This window comes from Equus przewalskii, chromosome 3 (genome assembly GCF_037783145.1).
Source record: "Equus przewalskii isolate Varuska chromosome 3, EquPr2, whole genome shotgun sequence".
In the NCBI taxonomy this organism is placed as follows: Eukaryota; Metazoa; Chordata; class Mammalia; order Perissodactyla; family Equidae; genus Equus; species Equus przewalskii.
The window spans coordinates 6,725,355-6,739,903 of NC_091833.1; the positions used below are offsets into that span (position 1 = coordinate 6,725,355).

At 44.2% G+C, this 14,549-nt stretch overlaps 2 long non-coding RNA genes across 3 annotated transcripts in view; one reads left to right on the forward strand and one right to left on the reverse strand.

Annotated features, from left to right (window-relative positions):
* The window catches only part of LOC139082175 (uncharacterized), a 34,745-nt gene extending 33,805 nt beyond the window's left edge, over window positions 1–940 (reverse strand). For both annotated transcript variants that reach the window (XR_011537912.1, XR_011537913.1), the window contains exon 1: window positions 672–940. This is a non-coding gene — a long non-coding RNA (uncharacterized lncRNA). The remainder of the gene's footprint in view (window positions 1–671) is intronic.
* Window positions 847–8,516, forward strand: LOC139082174 (uncharacterized). The gene is made up of 4 exons (XR_011537911.1): window positions 847–1,000; window positions 2,259–2,376; window positions 2,998–4,378; window positions 7,444–8,516. It is a non-coding gene; the product is annotated as an uncharacterized lncRNA (long non-coding RNA).
* The last annotated feature ends 6,033 nt before the right edge of the window (window positions 8,517–14,549 follow it).

Genomic DNA, 14,549 nt, shown 5'->3' on the forward strand with positions numbered 1-14,549 from the left:
AGAGCCAGATCAGGAGAGAAACGTTTTTCCTGGCCCTAAACTCTTGGAGGAATTTATGGCATGGATTCTTACCTAGGGACATAACAAAATGGATAATGTCAAAAATGATAACTGGCAAATACTGTGCCACCATGAAACAGAACAGTGGTTTTAAACGTTTTGCTTTCTGGTAAGATATACGTGCATGTCATGCTCTCATGGCTGAACCTGGGTTTTGACTAACCTTAAAAAATTTGGCAGAGAAGTGAATCTCATAGTACTGGAACAGATCAAGACTAATAATAGTACATTGGGAACGATTACTCAGTACATTTTTTGGCATAGATAACTTGGGCTTTGGGTTATGTGCAATTCCTGGTATATCATAACCACATCCTTTTCCCTCCCACTCAAAAAGGCAAATGAGTGAGGGAGACCGTTGCTGAATTACTTTGAACTGACTCATTTATATATAAAAGAGTCAATCACGCAGAAAACTTTCTCGGCTATCACTGGTTTAATTGTTATGCCTTATTCCACATACTACAATCGCAAGGTAGACGCAAGCCCCCGGCCCCTGATGCCAGCTCAATATTCAGGCAAACAGTCAGCAAATTCACCTCCATAAGGAGGCGCTTAGCTAAAGACAGAACTCTGACCCTCCCTGCTGTTTGCCAAGTCAGTGTTCTTACCTGAAATAAATTTGCACACTATCTCAATCACTGGAACACATTCTACTGGAGAAAGACGGTGCTTGCTTTCTCACGGTGCTTGCTTTCTCACGGGCTACTGTTCAAAAAGTCCTGCAGTCGCCCGCTGGCCTTCCGCCTCACCCACCTCTTCAAGTCCGGACGACCTTTACTCGCTCATTCAGAGAGGCGTTGGCCAGTGTGGAGAGAGCACACACAGAACCCAGAGCCACCTGCGGTCACCGCGGAAACGCCATTGTTGGGCCTCTCTCTTCATTACCTGGGAGAGCCTCTGATCCAGGCGCAGCGTGATCTGGGGATTTGGTTTACGGGTGAGCACAGACACGTACCTTATTTTAAAGAAGATCGCATGTTTGTTCATCATGGAGGAAAGGAAGTTCTTTCTGCTGTGGAAATGCCATCCTATGCAGTGAAGCGTTGGCCAGTCTGGTGATGGAAATAGAGTAATTGTTTAAATTTCTTTTTTAATAATGACTATTTCATTTCTTGAAGAAGATGTCTGTAAACAAGTTTAGGGAAATGTCTTATTGATTAAGGAGAACCCCTTATGCTGAGAAACTTGAAATTTTCCTAAAGGTCCCAATGTATAAAAGGCAATAGATTAGTTACAAAGTGGGAAAATACAAGGAACTTTATCCAACTATTTTGTAGTTATTTATTGAGCACCTGCTGTGTGCCTGGTACTCAGCTCAGTTTTGTAGGTGATGCAGAGAGGAGTAAGACCTAGGAGATGGAATGAGATGGAACTTAAGTGGTTCCATCTTCAGGGCTCACAAACTCAAGTGCTTGTGAGGGCCAGCACGATGCACGATGCAGGCCAGTGAAGATGGCGACTAACTGGAGATCCAGGCCCCACCCAAAGGGGTGGATGCTACGCAGCTCCCATGATGATTGCATCTGGGAATGCTGGCCCAATGCAGCTAGATCGTCCCATTTTATAAGACTAATGGAAATCAAAGATTTTATGTAAACTCTCTGTCTACTTTTCACTGTTAATACCATTTAAATAAAATGAAAACTGAGGGAAAAATAAAGCTGACACAGTTTGCTGTTTTCCCTGAATCAATTTGTTGGTTTGGCAGCATAAAAGCTCAGGTCTTAATGGCGTTCATTTTCTGTCCATTTTGTCTCGTGAAGAAATTAATTACACCTTATGTCAGCCAAAAATACCTTTGGGTCTTTAAATCCCTTTTTTCTCTCTTTTTTAAGATGAAAGTATTTCTGCCTAATTGACCAGCATCTGCCATTGTGAGATGCCCGCCCTCAGGAGGGATGTTGCGCTGTGGTGTGAGGGCTGTCAGTACATTCAGCTCGATTTCAGCCACCATTTAAGAATTCCTTTTCTTCCCATCACGTGGGAGTGAGCCTAGCGGTTGAAACCTGAGGACAGAGGGGAAGACTGAGAGAAGAGAAGAGAGAAGCAGAGAAAGAGAGAATAAGACTGCTGGTGGCTGGGAATATGCAAGAGGCTGAAACTGATAGCAAATTAATTCTTATTCTTTTCATTCATGCATTCGTTCATTCACTGATGTTTATTGAGCATCTACTATGTGTCAATCTTTATTTTAGGAATGGATATATTGGGTGAATGGAACAGACAGAGTCTCTGCTCTTGTGAAACTTACATTCCAGCAAGGGTGTGGAAGGGATGGAATATGAACAAGTAAACAGAGTCATTTGAAATGAAGTAAGTGCTAATGAATTAAATAAAGCAGAGTAGTGAGATAAGACCAGCGTTTACGTTAGTGGGAGTGGTCAGGGAAGACTCCGAGAAGAAGTTTGAGCTGAAACCTGAACAACGACAAGAAGCCAGTTATGCAAAGATCCGCTGGGAGGTGGTAAGGGGTACAGGGAGGTGATGTTCAAGGGACAACCTTGAATTACAGGTTGGGTCAGTTATTCCCATTTCAGAGTATTTTTCTGGTCTGTTTGGTTACCATTTGGTATTAATATGTCTTTCTAATTGGCATGTCTTTCTGTTAGTAACATCTTTAGAATACTTGCTAGCCTGTCTTTTTAACAAAGAGAGAGCAGACCTCAAGCCCCGAATCTTGAGCAAGCAATAATAGCTGGCTAGAATTGATAGTGTTATTTCATTTGTTCTCTCTTTATTTTCATAGTTTCTTTCCAGTTTACCATTTTGCAGTAGTGGTATACAATTCCCTTTTTGAAGGAACCTAGTTAAGTGAAAAGAATGAATCAAATTTAAAGACAAATATTAAACAATTTAAAGACAAATTAAACAATATCATAGGACTTTCCAGAATTAGGATGACAGAGTGTTTTTCTTCTCCCTTCTCTTTTTAAGAATCACTTCCAAATATCGAGCGGAATGAGAAACCAAGTAGTCTCCACCTCTACTGAAGCTAGAAGCCATCTGTGATGCCTAACCATAATATGTTAAAATGGAAAGCAGATAGAGAGGTTGATGGAGAAGAGAGAACCGAGTTAGAATGAAGATGAGGTGCTGCAGTAAAAATATGTGGATTAAGTGAAAGCCTTTGTGCCCGAACAGTGGGCTCCCACCTGCCATGCACTTTCTTTGCCTAGCTCCCAGAATGCACCATTGGGCTGATAACCCATAAGTTGGAGGTGAAGAGGTGGACAATCCCTTTCTGGAGAACCTGGAATCAGAGAAAATACTAAGGAACACACTAAAAAGCTGTTTTTCCATCTGATTACCCATCAGTCAACAAGGTCTCTCAGGTAAATGGAACCTCCAGTCAATTATTTTGAGGGTGTTGCATTCCTAAGTATAAACTGGCTGCAAAGGATTCACCGATTTTAAAAGAAAACCTCCACTAAGAAAGACAGAGACCAAACAAGAAATCAGAAGTGAAGAAATTTTGAAATAGAGATAATGCAAGGAATAAGAGAAAATGCCACAATATTATAATTAATATTCACAGAGAGATGAAAATGTCTTGCATGCATGGAGCAAGAACAGGTTACTATTGCTTTTAAGTTTCAATCAAAGAACAAACAAGAAAGAACTCTATGAACTCAAAGTAGGGTTGAAGAAATAATAAATGAAATTTAAGGATTAGAGGTATGGTTGAAGAAATTACCTCAGTAAATAAACAAAAAGACTAAAAGATAGAAAGAAAATATTTTAAAAGTTATACGATCTGGCTGTGAAGTCTGATATCTGACTAGCCAACCTTCTAGAAAGAAAGAATAGGGAAAACATAAAATGGAGGAATGAAATTTATCCGAAAATAACATAAGGACGAATTCCGGAACTGAAGGACAAGAGTTTTCTCATGTGGGTTGAGAAGACCCACTCAGAGTTGAGCACAGTGAATTTTAAGAGGCTCCCCTAAGGCTTGTCAGCATGGTATTCCGGAACACCAAAGACAGAGGACCCAAAAACTTTTTGAGAGAAAACAAGACATCATGTGACACAGAAAGGACTGGGAGGAATGACAGAATTGGATTGTTAACACTGGGAGAGAGAAGCTACAGTCTTTAACACACTGAATGATGATGCATTTACAACCTAGAATTTTATATCCAGCCAAAATATCAAGTGTTGGGGTAGAATCAAGACGTCTCACAGACAGAACACTTACCTCCCAGGGACCCTTCCCCAGGAAGTGATTAGAGGGTGTGCTTCATCAAAGAAGGAAATTCTGGATCCAGGAAACAAATCTAACACTTGAAAAAAGCAAAGAGAATTCCAGGATAAGGTAATATTAACAGCCGTACATCAGTCCTAAAGGGCAAGTGGTCCAGAGGGGAGCAGGGGGACAGAGGGGTCCAGGAGGAGGGTCTCTAGGAGAAAAAAATTAAACCAATAGATGATCTGATATATTCACACATGGATGATTCTATTAAGAAGCTATTGGAGGAAATGGGAAGAAATTTAAATAGAAATTTTTTAAAAAACTAAGAAAATGAAAGAGTGAAACAGACGTTCTAAGAAAAGATACATTTTCCAAAAGAGAAGCGTAATTATGACACTCCGCTAGACTTAGCAGTGAAGGATATTGGTATTGTCAAAATAATGAAGACATTGGGGGTCAGTCCTGTGGCTTAGTGGTTGGATTCGCACACTCTGCTTAAGTGGCTTGGGGTTTGACGGTTCGGATCCTGGTGCAGACCTATATACCACTCATTGAGCCACGCTGTGGCAGTGGCCCACATACAAAAAATAGACAAAGATTGGCACAGATGTTAGCTCAGCGACACTCTTCCTCACACAGACACACACAAAATAATAACAGTAATAATAATGAAAACATGGGATACTGCTTTACCTGGGAAATTTTATATGATCCTGTTGAGAAGATGTGAGGGAGAGAGGGCAGGGCAGGGGCATGTGTGTGTTTGAGAGAAAGAAAGCCAAATCCTTATTTACCAAAATAGAAAGGCAGTATAAAAAGCCTAAAATTAATGAATCAAGAGATAGCAGTATCATCATATTATCTGTTAGAAATGTGGAGGTTAACACCTGAAGAAACCCCTAAAAGAATTAAAAGTGATGCTTCTGGAGAAGTGGAATGGGGTAAATAGCAAAAAATGTTTTCATTATAGACCTTTTACCATTATTTGACTATTTCAATTACATGCCTATATTACTTTGATAAACTTATACTATGCTTAAAGTAAGAGAAATAACAGCATAGGTATTTCAAAATAGTGTAGAAACTTCTCATTGTCCTCAACCATCCCTATCTCTTTCTTCTCCTGAAAGAGAGCCCCAGTTTTTCACTGGACATTTGTCCACCTAGAATAAAGTCCCTTGCAGCTAAATATGGCCATGTGACTAAATTCTGGCCAACCGATTGCAAGCAGAAGTAATATATCCAATTTCTGAGATGTGTCCTTAAAGGAAGTGGCCCTGTTTTTGGTACCTCCTACTTCCTGCTGGAGCTCCAGGAGCCATGATGGTTTTGGAATGGGCTACACAGGGCAGAGGAACAACGTAGAGGGGGCCTGGGTTTTTATTACTGTGCCATGCCCTGGATTGATGACTTCCAGACTCCTGGAAATGCTGTAGACATTCGTTGTATTTTTTTAAAAACCATTGTTACTTTGGGGCTGTTGAATACAGACAAATTTAAACCCGACTAATGCACTGGGGCCTGTCAAAAGCCGTAGCAGAGGTGTGAGAATAACTGGATTTGGGGAACGCTGACCTGGAGTGCAGGAGTGAGAAGACAGGAGAGGGACAGACAGGAAGGCAGCAGGGCAGAGCCCTTTCTTGGGGAGCAAGAGGAGTCATTTAAGCGGGAGGCCGGTGCTTTATAATCTGGGAAGCCTCATTCAAGAAGGTAAGGTGGCATTCAAGGGAGGAACTGGTCATTAAGGGTCCGTCAGTGTGACTCACCCTCACGGTGCTTTAGGGGCTCAGTCCTGACCCGGAAGTTACCTGTGGTCTCAAAGGATTCCTGCTGGGTACCCATATGACTCTCCTAACGATGGTGGCCACTGACTGAGCCAGGCATGCTGCATCCTCTCACTGCATCCTCAGACAACCAGCCATGTGATGTTAGCACGTCTATTAACATTCCTATTTCACAGAAGAGGAAACTAAGATTCCAAGAGGTCATGCAAGTCCCCAAGGTCATACAGGGAGAATGACTGTCTGGCTGAGCTTCAAGACCCGAGGCAGACGGTAAAGTGCTGAATCTGAGCTTCGAACAAAGGAAGAAGAGAAATTCCTAGCTTGATGGAGAAGCAAGTGTTTGAGCTGGGTCCTAAATGGTCTGAAAGGTGAAGTTGAAAATAAGAAGAATTCTAAGTCTTTGGAACAGTGTAAACAAAAGGATGGAGCCTGGAAAACACCAGGCTGGCTTGGGAAACTGGGAGTGAATGAGTCTAGCTGGAGGAGAGAGTGTGGTGATGTCCTGTGGGATGAGGCTGGAAATGCAGGGTGGGTACCAGGTTGCAGCAGCCTCGAGGGCAGGTTAGAGGTATATTTTGGGTTCCCTAGGACGTGAGTGTCAGGGAAGGTTTGTCTGTCTGCTTGATTCCTTTTGTTTTTTATTAAACCCATCAGATGCCTGCAGAATATTTAGATGGAATGTGGATGCTCCTCCATGAGCATGTATGAAGGCCACCCGTCCAGTGGCCTGCTTGGCCCCATCCCATCATGGCCCCATTCTGGCCCTGGTGGCAGGATGACCAAGGGGGCCGCTGGGATGTTTCCACTCCTGCCTTAGAGAACCCATCCCTCTAGGAAATGCTTCCCGGCAGATTAATGCTCAGATGGTGCAAGGACTCACCAAATACGTATATATTATAAAAATGTTTTCATGAATTCATCACCATTTTATTTGTCATGAAATTTTCCCTCCTGTCCATTTCCTGGCGGGTAGGAGAAACAGTGTGAGAACTGGAACCAGGTTCTGGGAGGGGCTTTTATTACCCCGAAATCGGGAAAGGGTGCGTCTGGTCCCTACATTACCTCACGCTGTGCAGCCTCGACCCGTCTCTGGAGCAATTTTACTGAAGCCTCTTCCCTCTTGGTTGCCAGCTTCCATCTGGGCAATGGCAGGTGGTTGGACAGAAGCTTTAATTGCACTTAAAGAATTAAAAGATGAGCTAGGCAGAAAACGATGGAACCGGCCCAGGGAGAGGTCCGTGATGGTGCTGGGGGCAGGGGAGTGAAGCCTCTGATTGTGTCTACACCAGACTGGCTGCCTGGTGCGCTACAGACAGGGGAGACTCAGATGGGGCATGCTGAGAATGGAGAATCCCCCTGTGGCCCTCGGGGTGCCCCAATCCTTCAACAGTCCCTTTTCTTCAGTATCCAGATAAAAAGGCTTGAGCATCCACTACTGAGAAAAGGCCGGGCTCTCACCGAGAGGTCTGAGGACTCCTGACGATGGCGCCCTGTTTCTCTCACTCTGAAGTCACGTGCCTCGCTGGAGCCTCTCTTGGCCATCTGCTGTTGCGTCCTTCTCCCGGCTCAGCACTGTTCCCCTCACCCTCCAAAGTGCCATCACCCCATCCGCTGTGAGAAGCAAACCCTACTGCACGTTTCAGAATAGCAGGAGGCAGGCCCACTCTTAACATTTGGACGTTCTGGGACACCAATGGAGGCCCACTTACCAGAAGTCTAAGCATTTAAAAGTTTTAAATAAAAAAATATTGAAAACATTCTATCCATCTACCTTGACAAATGGAACTTTGCAACCATCTGAAGGCCCGCTTGGAATTTAGAATTCTCGGCTCCTCAGAGTTAGTCCTGCAGCTTGCTCCCTGGGAGGGGCCTCTTGCTCACGTGTGTGGACCCACGCATCTGGTCTCTGTCCACACTCCCCACACCCAGCCTGGGCATGTGCACACTGTGGTACAGTTAACCCTCGGAGAGCAGGTCTCAGTGGCCCTGGGACTTGGCTTGGGTGACCTGGATGGAAAGACTCCACTATAGGAGTCAACTCTAGGCCAGTGGTCAGCAAATGATGGCCTGTGGGCAATTCTAGCCTGTGGCCTATTTCTGTATGGCCTGCCAAGCCAAGGACAGTTTTTAAATGACTGAAAAATCACAAAAGAATAGTATTTTGTGACTTGTGAAAATGCTGTGAGACTCAGATTTTGGTGTCCATCACTAAAGTCTTATTGGAATCCAGCTCTGCTTATTCCTTTCCGTGTCGTCCTCAGCTGCCTTGGCACCTCTGTGGTGGGCTCCGAATCTGCAGCGGAGACTGGCTGTTTGGCGAAGGCTCAAAGACTCACTGACTGGCCTTTGCAGAGACACAGTTTGCGTCGCTTGCGTTCCTTCACTATGCAGCATCGTTGATTCTCTCTAGAGCAGCCCAGGCAGCCTCACCGTTAAAATTTTTAAGAACTGTGGTAAAATAAACATAACCAAATTTACCGTCTTAGCCACTTTTTAGGTCTACGGTTCAGTGACAATAAGTACATTCGCATTGTTGTGCAACCACCACACCACTCATCTCTGTAACTTTTCCATCTCCCCAAAAGGAAACTCTGTCCCCATTAAACACTGACTCTCCCTTCCCCCTCCCCCTCAGGCCCTGGAAACCATCGTTCTACTTTCTGTCTCTATGAATTTCGCTGCTCTAGTTGCCTCATCTACGTGCTATCACACAGTATTTGTCCTTCCGTGACTGGCTTTTTTCACTCACATAGTGTCCTCCAGTTTCATCCATGCCGCAGCATGTGGCAGCATTTCCTTCCTTTCTAAGGCTGAATAATATTCCATTGTTTGTGTATCCCACGTTTTGTTTATCTGCTCATCCATAGGCACTGGGCTGCTTTCAACTTTGGGCCATCATGAATAACGTTGCTATGAACGTGGGTGTATAAATGCCTTCTCGGGACCCTGTTTTCAGTTGTTTGGGGTACATACCCAGAAGCAGAACTACTGGATCATATGGTAATTCTACGTTTAATTCTTAAGGAACCGCTACACAGTTTTCCAAAGTGATAGGACCGTTTAACCTTTCACACCCCCACCAACAACAGGCAGGCTTACTTTCTGAAACCAAAAAAGCTCATGGAGGTATTTCAGGACGAAAGTGCTACCCATCTTTTAAAAAAAATCTAATCTCTTTAAAGCAGTAGTTTTTGACCCTGAGAATCATCTAGGGAGCTTTTAAAAAATTACTAATGTGTGTGTGTGTGTGTGTGTGTGTGTTGAGGGGAAGAGCACTTCAGACTAATGAAACCAGAATCCCTGGGGTAGAGTCTGGCACAGGTATTCTTTCCATCACCCAAGTCTTTCCCCAGAGCAGCCTGGGTCAAGAGCCACTGCCCTTGGACAACCAGCTTGCCCTGCAGCCAGCTTTTAAAATAACTCATCTTTCCTCTTGCTTCATGTGCCTTTCTGAGAACCCAGCTCCAGGAAGCAATAGACATGTCCCTGGACTCATGAGTGGTGTTGGGCATGGAGGTGGTGACACATGGCTTCCTGGTGTGATAGCGGGTGTGTTGGAGACAGACGCCATCTGGAGTAGCGGGGGTGATGGCTGGGATTGGGCTGGCCACACCCTGTCCCTTCAGCACCTTCCCCTTTTCAGGGACATCTCTAGGGCCACTCTATCCCAGCCTCCCTCTGGGGGCATACCTCCCTGCCCCCACCACACACACACACACACACACACACTAAGCTGGTGAGGCTGGAGTCATCCTCTTCATCCCTAACCAGTCCCAGGTTCTGAATATTTCTCTCTCAAGTAGTGTTAAAATAAACAACAGCGTTAGAGTCAGATAAGAGACAGGCAGAAAAGACTTATTTTTACACTTTTCCCCTTGAATCCAAATAGCCATTTTATTCTGCAATGGTAATTTCAGGAGCACCGTTCAGCTTGGTTATCTTCTGAGAGAGGCACAGACGCCAAGAGAGATTTTAAACAGTGCTTTGGTGAAATATATTGAGGAAAGCCCACAGTATGTGCTTAAATGATCTAGAAGGATGAAGACTGGGCAGGATTTTTTTTTCTTCTAAGCATGGCCCTTGTAGATTTAATTGTAAAGTATAATTACTTCAAGACATCATAATTTGTTGTGTACAATATAAATCAGCAGAACTCCGTGGAATCATGTTTTTAATGTAGACCCCAAATAAAATGTTCTTTTATGACACAGCAGATGTTTCTTAATTCTCTAGCGCCATGCATTGGGGTATTAAGATTATTCCTCAGCATTTTATTATGAATAACATACTTGCTCCATCATTAAGTGAGCCATTAAAGACACAAACAAGCGTTTATGCCCTGGTTTTCAACAGCTGCTGGTGGCCCACTATGTGATAATCCAGCTTTCAGCGAATATTCTTCAGCTCCAAGAAATAAATACATTCAACAGGGCAACCTCAGGTCAGTCCGCAGCTTCTGGGATCTTGGCCTGGGGAAATTCTTGAGGCGGGAAAATGGACTGAAGGGGTGTGCTTTGGGCAAGTTGTTTTGAGACTCCCTGTTTCCTTGAGAAAGTGTGCGTATATGTGTGCACATGCATGCACGTGTGTGTGAGTGTGAGTTTCTTTAAAATAAAAGACCAAAATTTAAAAGAAAAAAAGAAAAAGGAAGAGAGAGACCATGCCTTGGAGAGGGTGCGGGCTTTCCCCTTCCTAATGGAGTGGGAGAACATTCTTACAAATCCTACAACCTGTGCTTTGAAGAAAATCGGCTGAGTCGGGTGTTATGCCGCAGACAAAAGGAGGTGGAGGACAGTGTAGGTCACGGGCTGGTTCAGTCACTATGGAATCTGAGCGGATGTGACCCCTCTGTGACAATGTCCCCAAGGTGTACGGGGAGGAGCCTCACGTCTATAACGAGGATGGGAGCCAGAGAAGCGTTCCCTCTCCCCTCCTTGGACTTCCTAAAGATAACAACCGCGGGCAGCTGAGGAGCAGAGCGGGAGAGAGGCTGGGATCGGAAATACTGAGGCCTTATTATCCTTGGCTCACCCGGTCCTCGCTTCCTGTGCCAAAGGCAGCCCGAAGGGTGCGAAACTTTACAGTGCTAATGTACACAACGACATCCTCCTACAAGCAGATGCTAGAAGAAGAAGAAAAAGAGGGGCCCTGATGGAAATTTGTATTAAATCCATGTCACCCTCACCCCGGGGACACTTGGGACACTGAATGAAAGAAACGGAAGGTGGGACTGATTTCCAAGTCTGGTCACTTCCAGGTCTATTACAAGATCCGTCATCAGCCGGAGATGGGAGGAAGAGTTCCAATTTATATACCGAATCTGGTACCCTGGACCTTTAATGGATATGATTCCTCAGTACCTGGGTAATCTTATTGTAATATTCTAACTCTGGTTCTGGGGGAAAGGACGCTAGGACACTTGGGTGACATATTAAGTACTTTGTCCTAAATGATGAAAGATACAGCAGAGAATGTCTGTAGGAAGGCTTTTCGTCATTGTCATTTGTTCCTTTTCTTTAAATAGTGTGTAGTCATAAATTTTCTCTTTTTTTGGTTGCTGATGAGGGTTTATTTTCTTTTTGTGTTCTATTTCATTTTGTAGTTGGATGTACCATTGTTCTGGAGCTGCTGAAAAAAGAGGAGGGGAGCAGGAGGCAGGAACCACATTGTGAGCGAACTTGGCAAAGGGAGAGTTCAGAGGCGACTTTCCCGTCCGGCACCGCATTTGAGGTCTGCATTCTCCAGCCTCATCGGAGCTTCCATGGTCCCAACAGAAATATGCCTGTGCCCTGATGGAACCACAAATGGAGCCAATGTGGCCTTTTCGTTTTTTTTTTCTGCTTACCTGATTGGAAAGTGACATTTGATATTACTTTTCCATTAGGTTAATTACAACTCTAATAAGATTTTATTGTGCCCTTGATGACATCACTTTGGAAACATCACTCAATTGGGCGGCCCGTTTTCCTCTGAATGACTGTACAAAATAAACAAGCAAGCCTTCTTTTTATAGCTATAGACTGTGTCTCTATACACTCACGCACACTCACACACACACACACACGTGCATTTTTAGCCACGTCAGAAAGGAAACAGAGCTGCCAACTTCACGGCGTTCTACAGGATCTTGAATTAATATTAGTCTATTAAAAAGACCTGTAATCAGAAGAAAAAACTTAGCCCGATTCACACAGCAAATACATTTTCACAGTTGTTTTGGACAAATGCCCTCAGCGAGTATGTTTAAAGTCATGTACAACAGGAATATGTTATCACAAGTAACCATGTTTTAATAAACACTTCATCTTTTTGTACTGCTTTCTTTTCATCACAATAATAGAAATATAACACCATATATCACTGTAAAACACATTTCTACATAAATGCTGATAAGCACAAAATATTTTTCATCATTTACATTTTAACTGTAATAATATATGGCAGGATTAAAGCTGCATCCATCATGTGTCTAACTAACCTTGCTGTAATGAATTTTTAAATGTAATGATTTCTGTCGCAAAGTAAAATCGTACATAATGTCTAGTGACACAGTACGCTGGTGGATGGGTGGTTTTAAAATGTAAATGCAACTTCATTTTTAATTAGATTTATAAACTTCACCACCTTCACTAGCAGCCAGCCCTCCACCCCCTGCCGCCCCCTCCCCCCGGGTTATTTAAAGCAAGAAATACAAGAGGCATGAAAATGGGAAGTACCACCAAACAGCTACTCCTTGAGTTATTTAAAATCACTTGCTTGTTGGAAATTCTGTGAATTCGGTGTGTGTGTACGTACATGTGTTTGAGAAGAGCGAGGCGCCCAATAGAAACAAAAGCTTATGGAAATCATAGGGGGGAAAAGCTTTCTAGGCCGTCTGGGGGGCTTCACTACTTGGGGTACCCTCTTGATGACAATGTCCGGCATCAGATCTGGGGTGGGGGGCACCAAGGGCGCGTGCTGTGAGAATGTGGGTCAAGGACAAACACATTCCTCTCTCAGCTTGAAATAACAAATAAGCCGACTCACCAGAGAAGAATCATTAAAAATAATTTGCACAAGCTTTCGGTTGTGTGAGCTCTTTTTTGATACAATATTTCCTCCCGTGATTATCACTGTGGACATGTCCCAGCCATATGGAAGCGGGCTGGGCTGGGAGCTTCCGCAATACCTGAGTGGTTAATTAAGAGCCGTTGCCCGGCCACGAGAAGCAGGTTTGAAATCCCTCTTCAGTCTCCGACAATGAGTAGCTTTTTTAGCAGCAGAAGTCACCAGGGACAGCCAGAAGCGAGGGTAATTATTTGAGATAACATACAGCTGAAAAGAGTGTGTGTGAGTGCAGAGCGGGGCGAGGGGCGCGGGGGGAGCAATGTGCAGTTGAAAGAAGGGCAACAGTAGAGAAAAGTCTATAATAAAAAGGTCAACATCTCCTATTTTTCTGTACAGTGTCGACAGTCTGTAATGCCTTTTTAGCATGAATGACAACGGATTCTGTCTTCTTTTTTTTAAAAAGGGAATATCTTATTTTGTATTCAAACTTTGCAATTGTGAGTTCAGGCCTGCCAGCTCAATCTGAATAAGCTATTCTCACTTTATCAGGGTTTGCTGAACTGACTTTGATTGCATTGTTGCAAAATAGCAGTAATTTTTCCATTAACCCATACAAACCCTCAGCGAGCAGGAGAACAAAGAAATAGCAGAGGGATGAAAGCCATGAGCGCCGGGAGGAAAGCCAGGAGTTTCCTAAATGGTTCTAAATGCGACTACACACACCAGCTTCTTAGGCTGGCCGGGGCTTGTCGGGGAGGCCATTTTAGGCCCCATTCGGGGTCCTCTGGTGTCTGAGTCTCCACGGGCATCCTTCGTCCTCTCTGCCAAATTCTATTGTTTCCTCTGTGTTAGCAGGGTCTGGGAAGCCCAGGGCTGGGTTTCGCTCCCTTCAGAGGGACCACGTTTTATGCTGTATCTTTCCTGTGCCGGGGACCTCGGTCTTCTTCTAGGACTCAACTCAGGAACTCTCAAAGCCCTTCAGAACCCAAGATATCCGAACACGGAGGGGCCTTCCTTTTCTCCAAGGAAGAGGCCAGCAGGCAAGCGGGAAAGCCAGCACCTCTGGCAACTGGAAATGAGCACAGAACCCCAAAACCCTTGTATATGACATTTTGGCATGTCCCGCCTCACCCCCATGGTTCTGGGGGGCCAAGTGCAGCGGATAGATTTCTGGTGTCCAGGTTGCTAGGTGAGGTCATGGTTTTACACAAATGGAGCTGCATTTGCTTGTTGTTTCCATGATGGGAGGCAACTGAGGGCAAGCAGGGACTCCCACCCTCTCCTCCGCCAGCAGGAGGTCTGTTTGGAAGCATCAGACCCAGCTGAGATGCTACGGTCCTGCAGAAAATCCCAAAGTCAGGATGTTGATGGCTAAGTTGATGAAAATCAAAGCATGAGGTTTTTTTTTAAATTTGAAATGCCCAGAAGTTAAGCTCCTCTCTGGCATTTGGCTGTCTGCTATG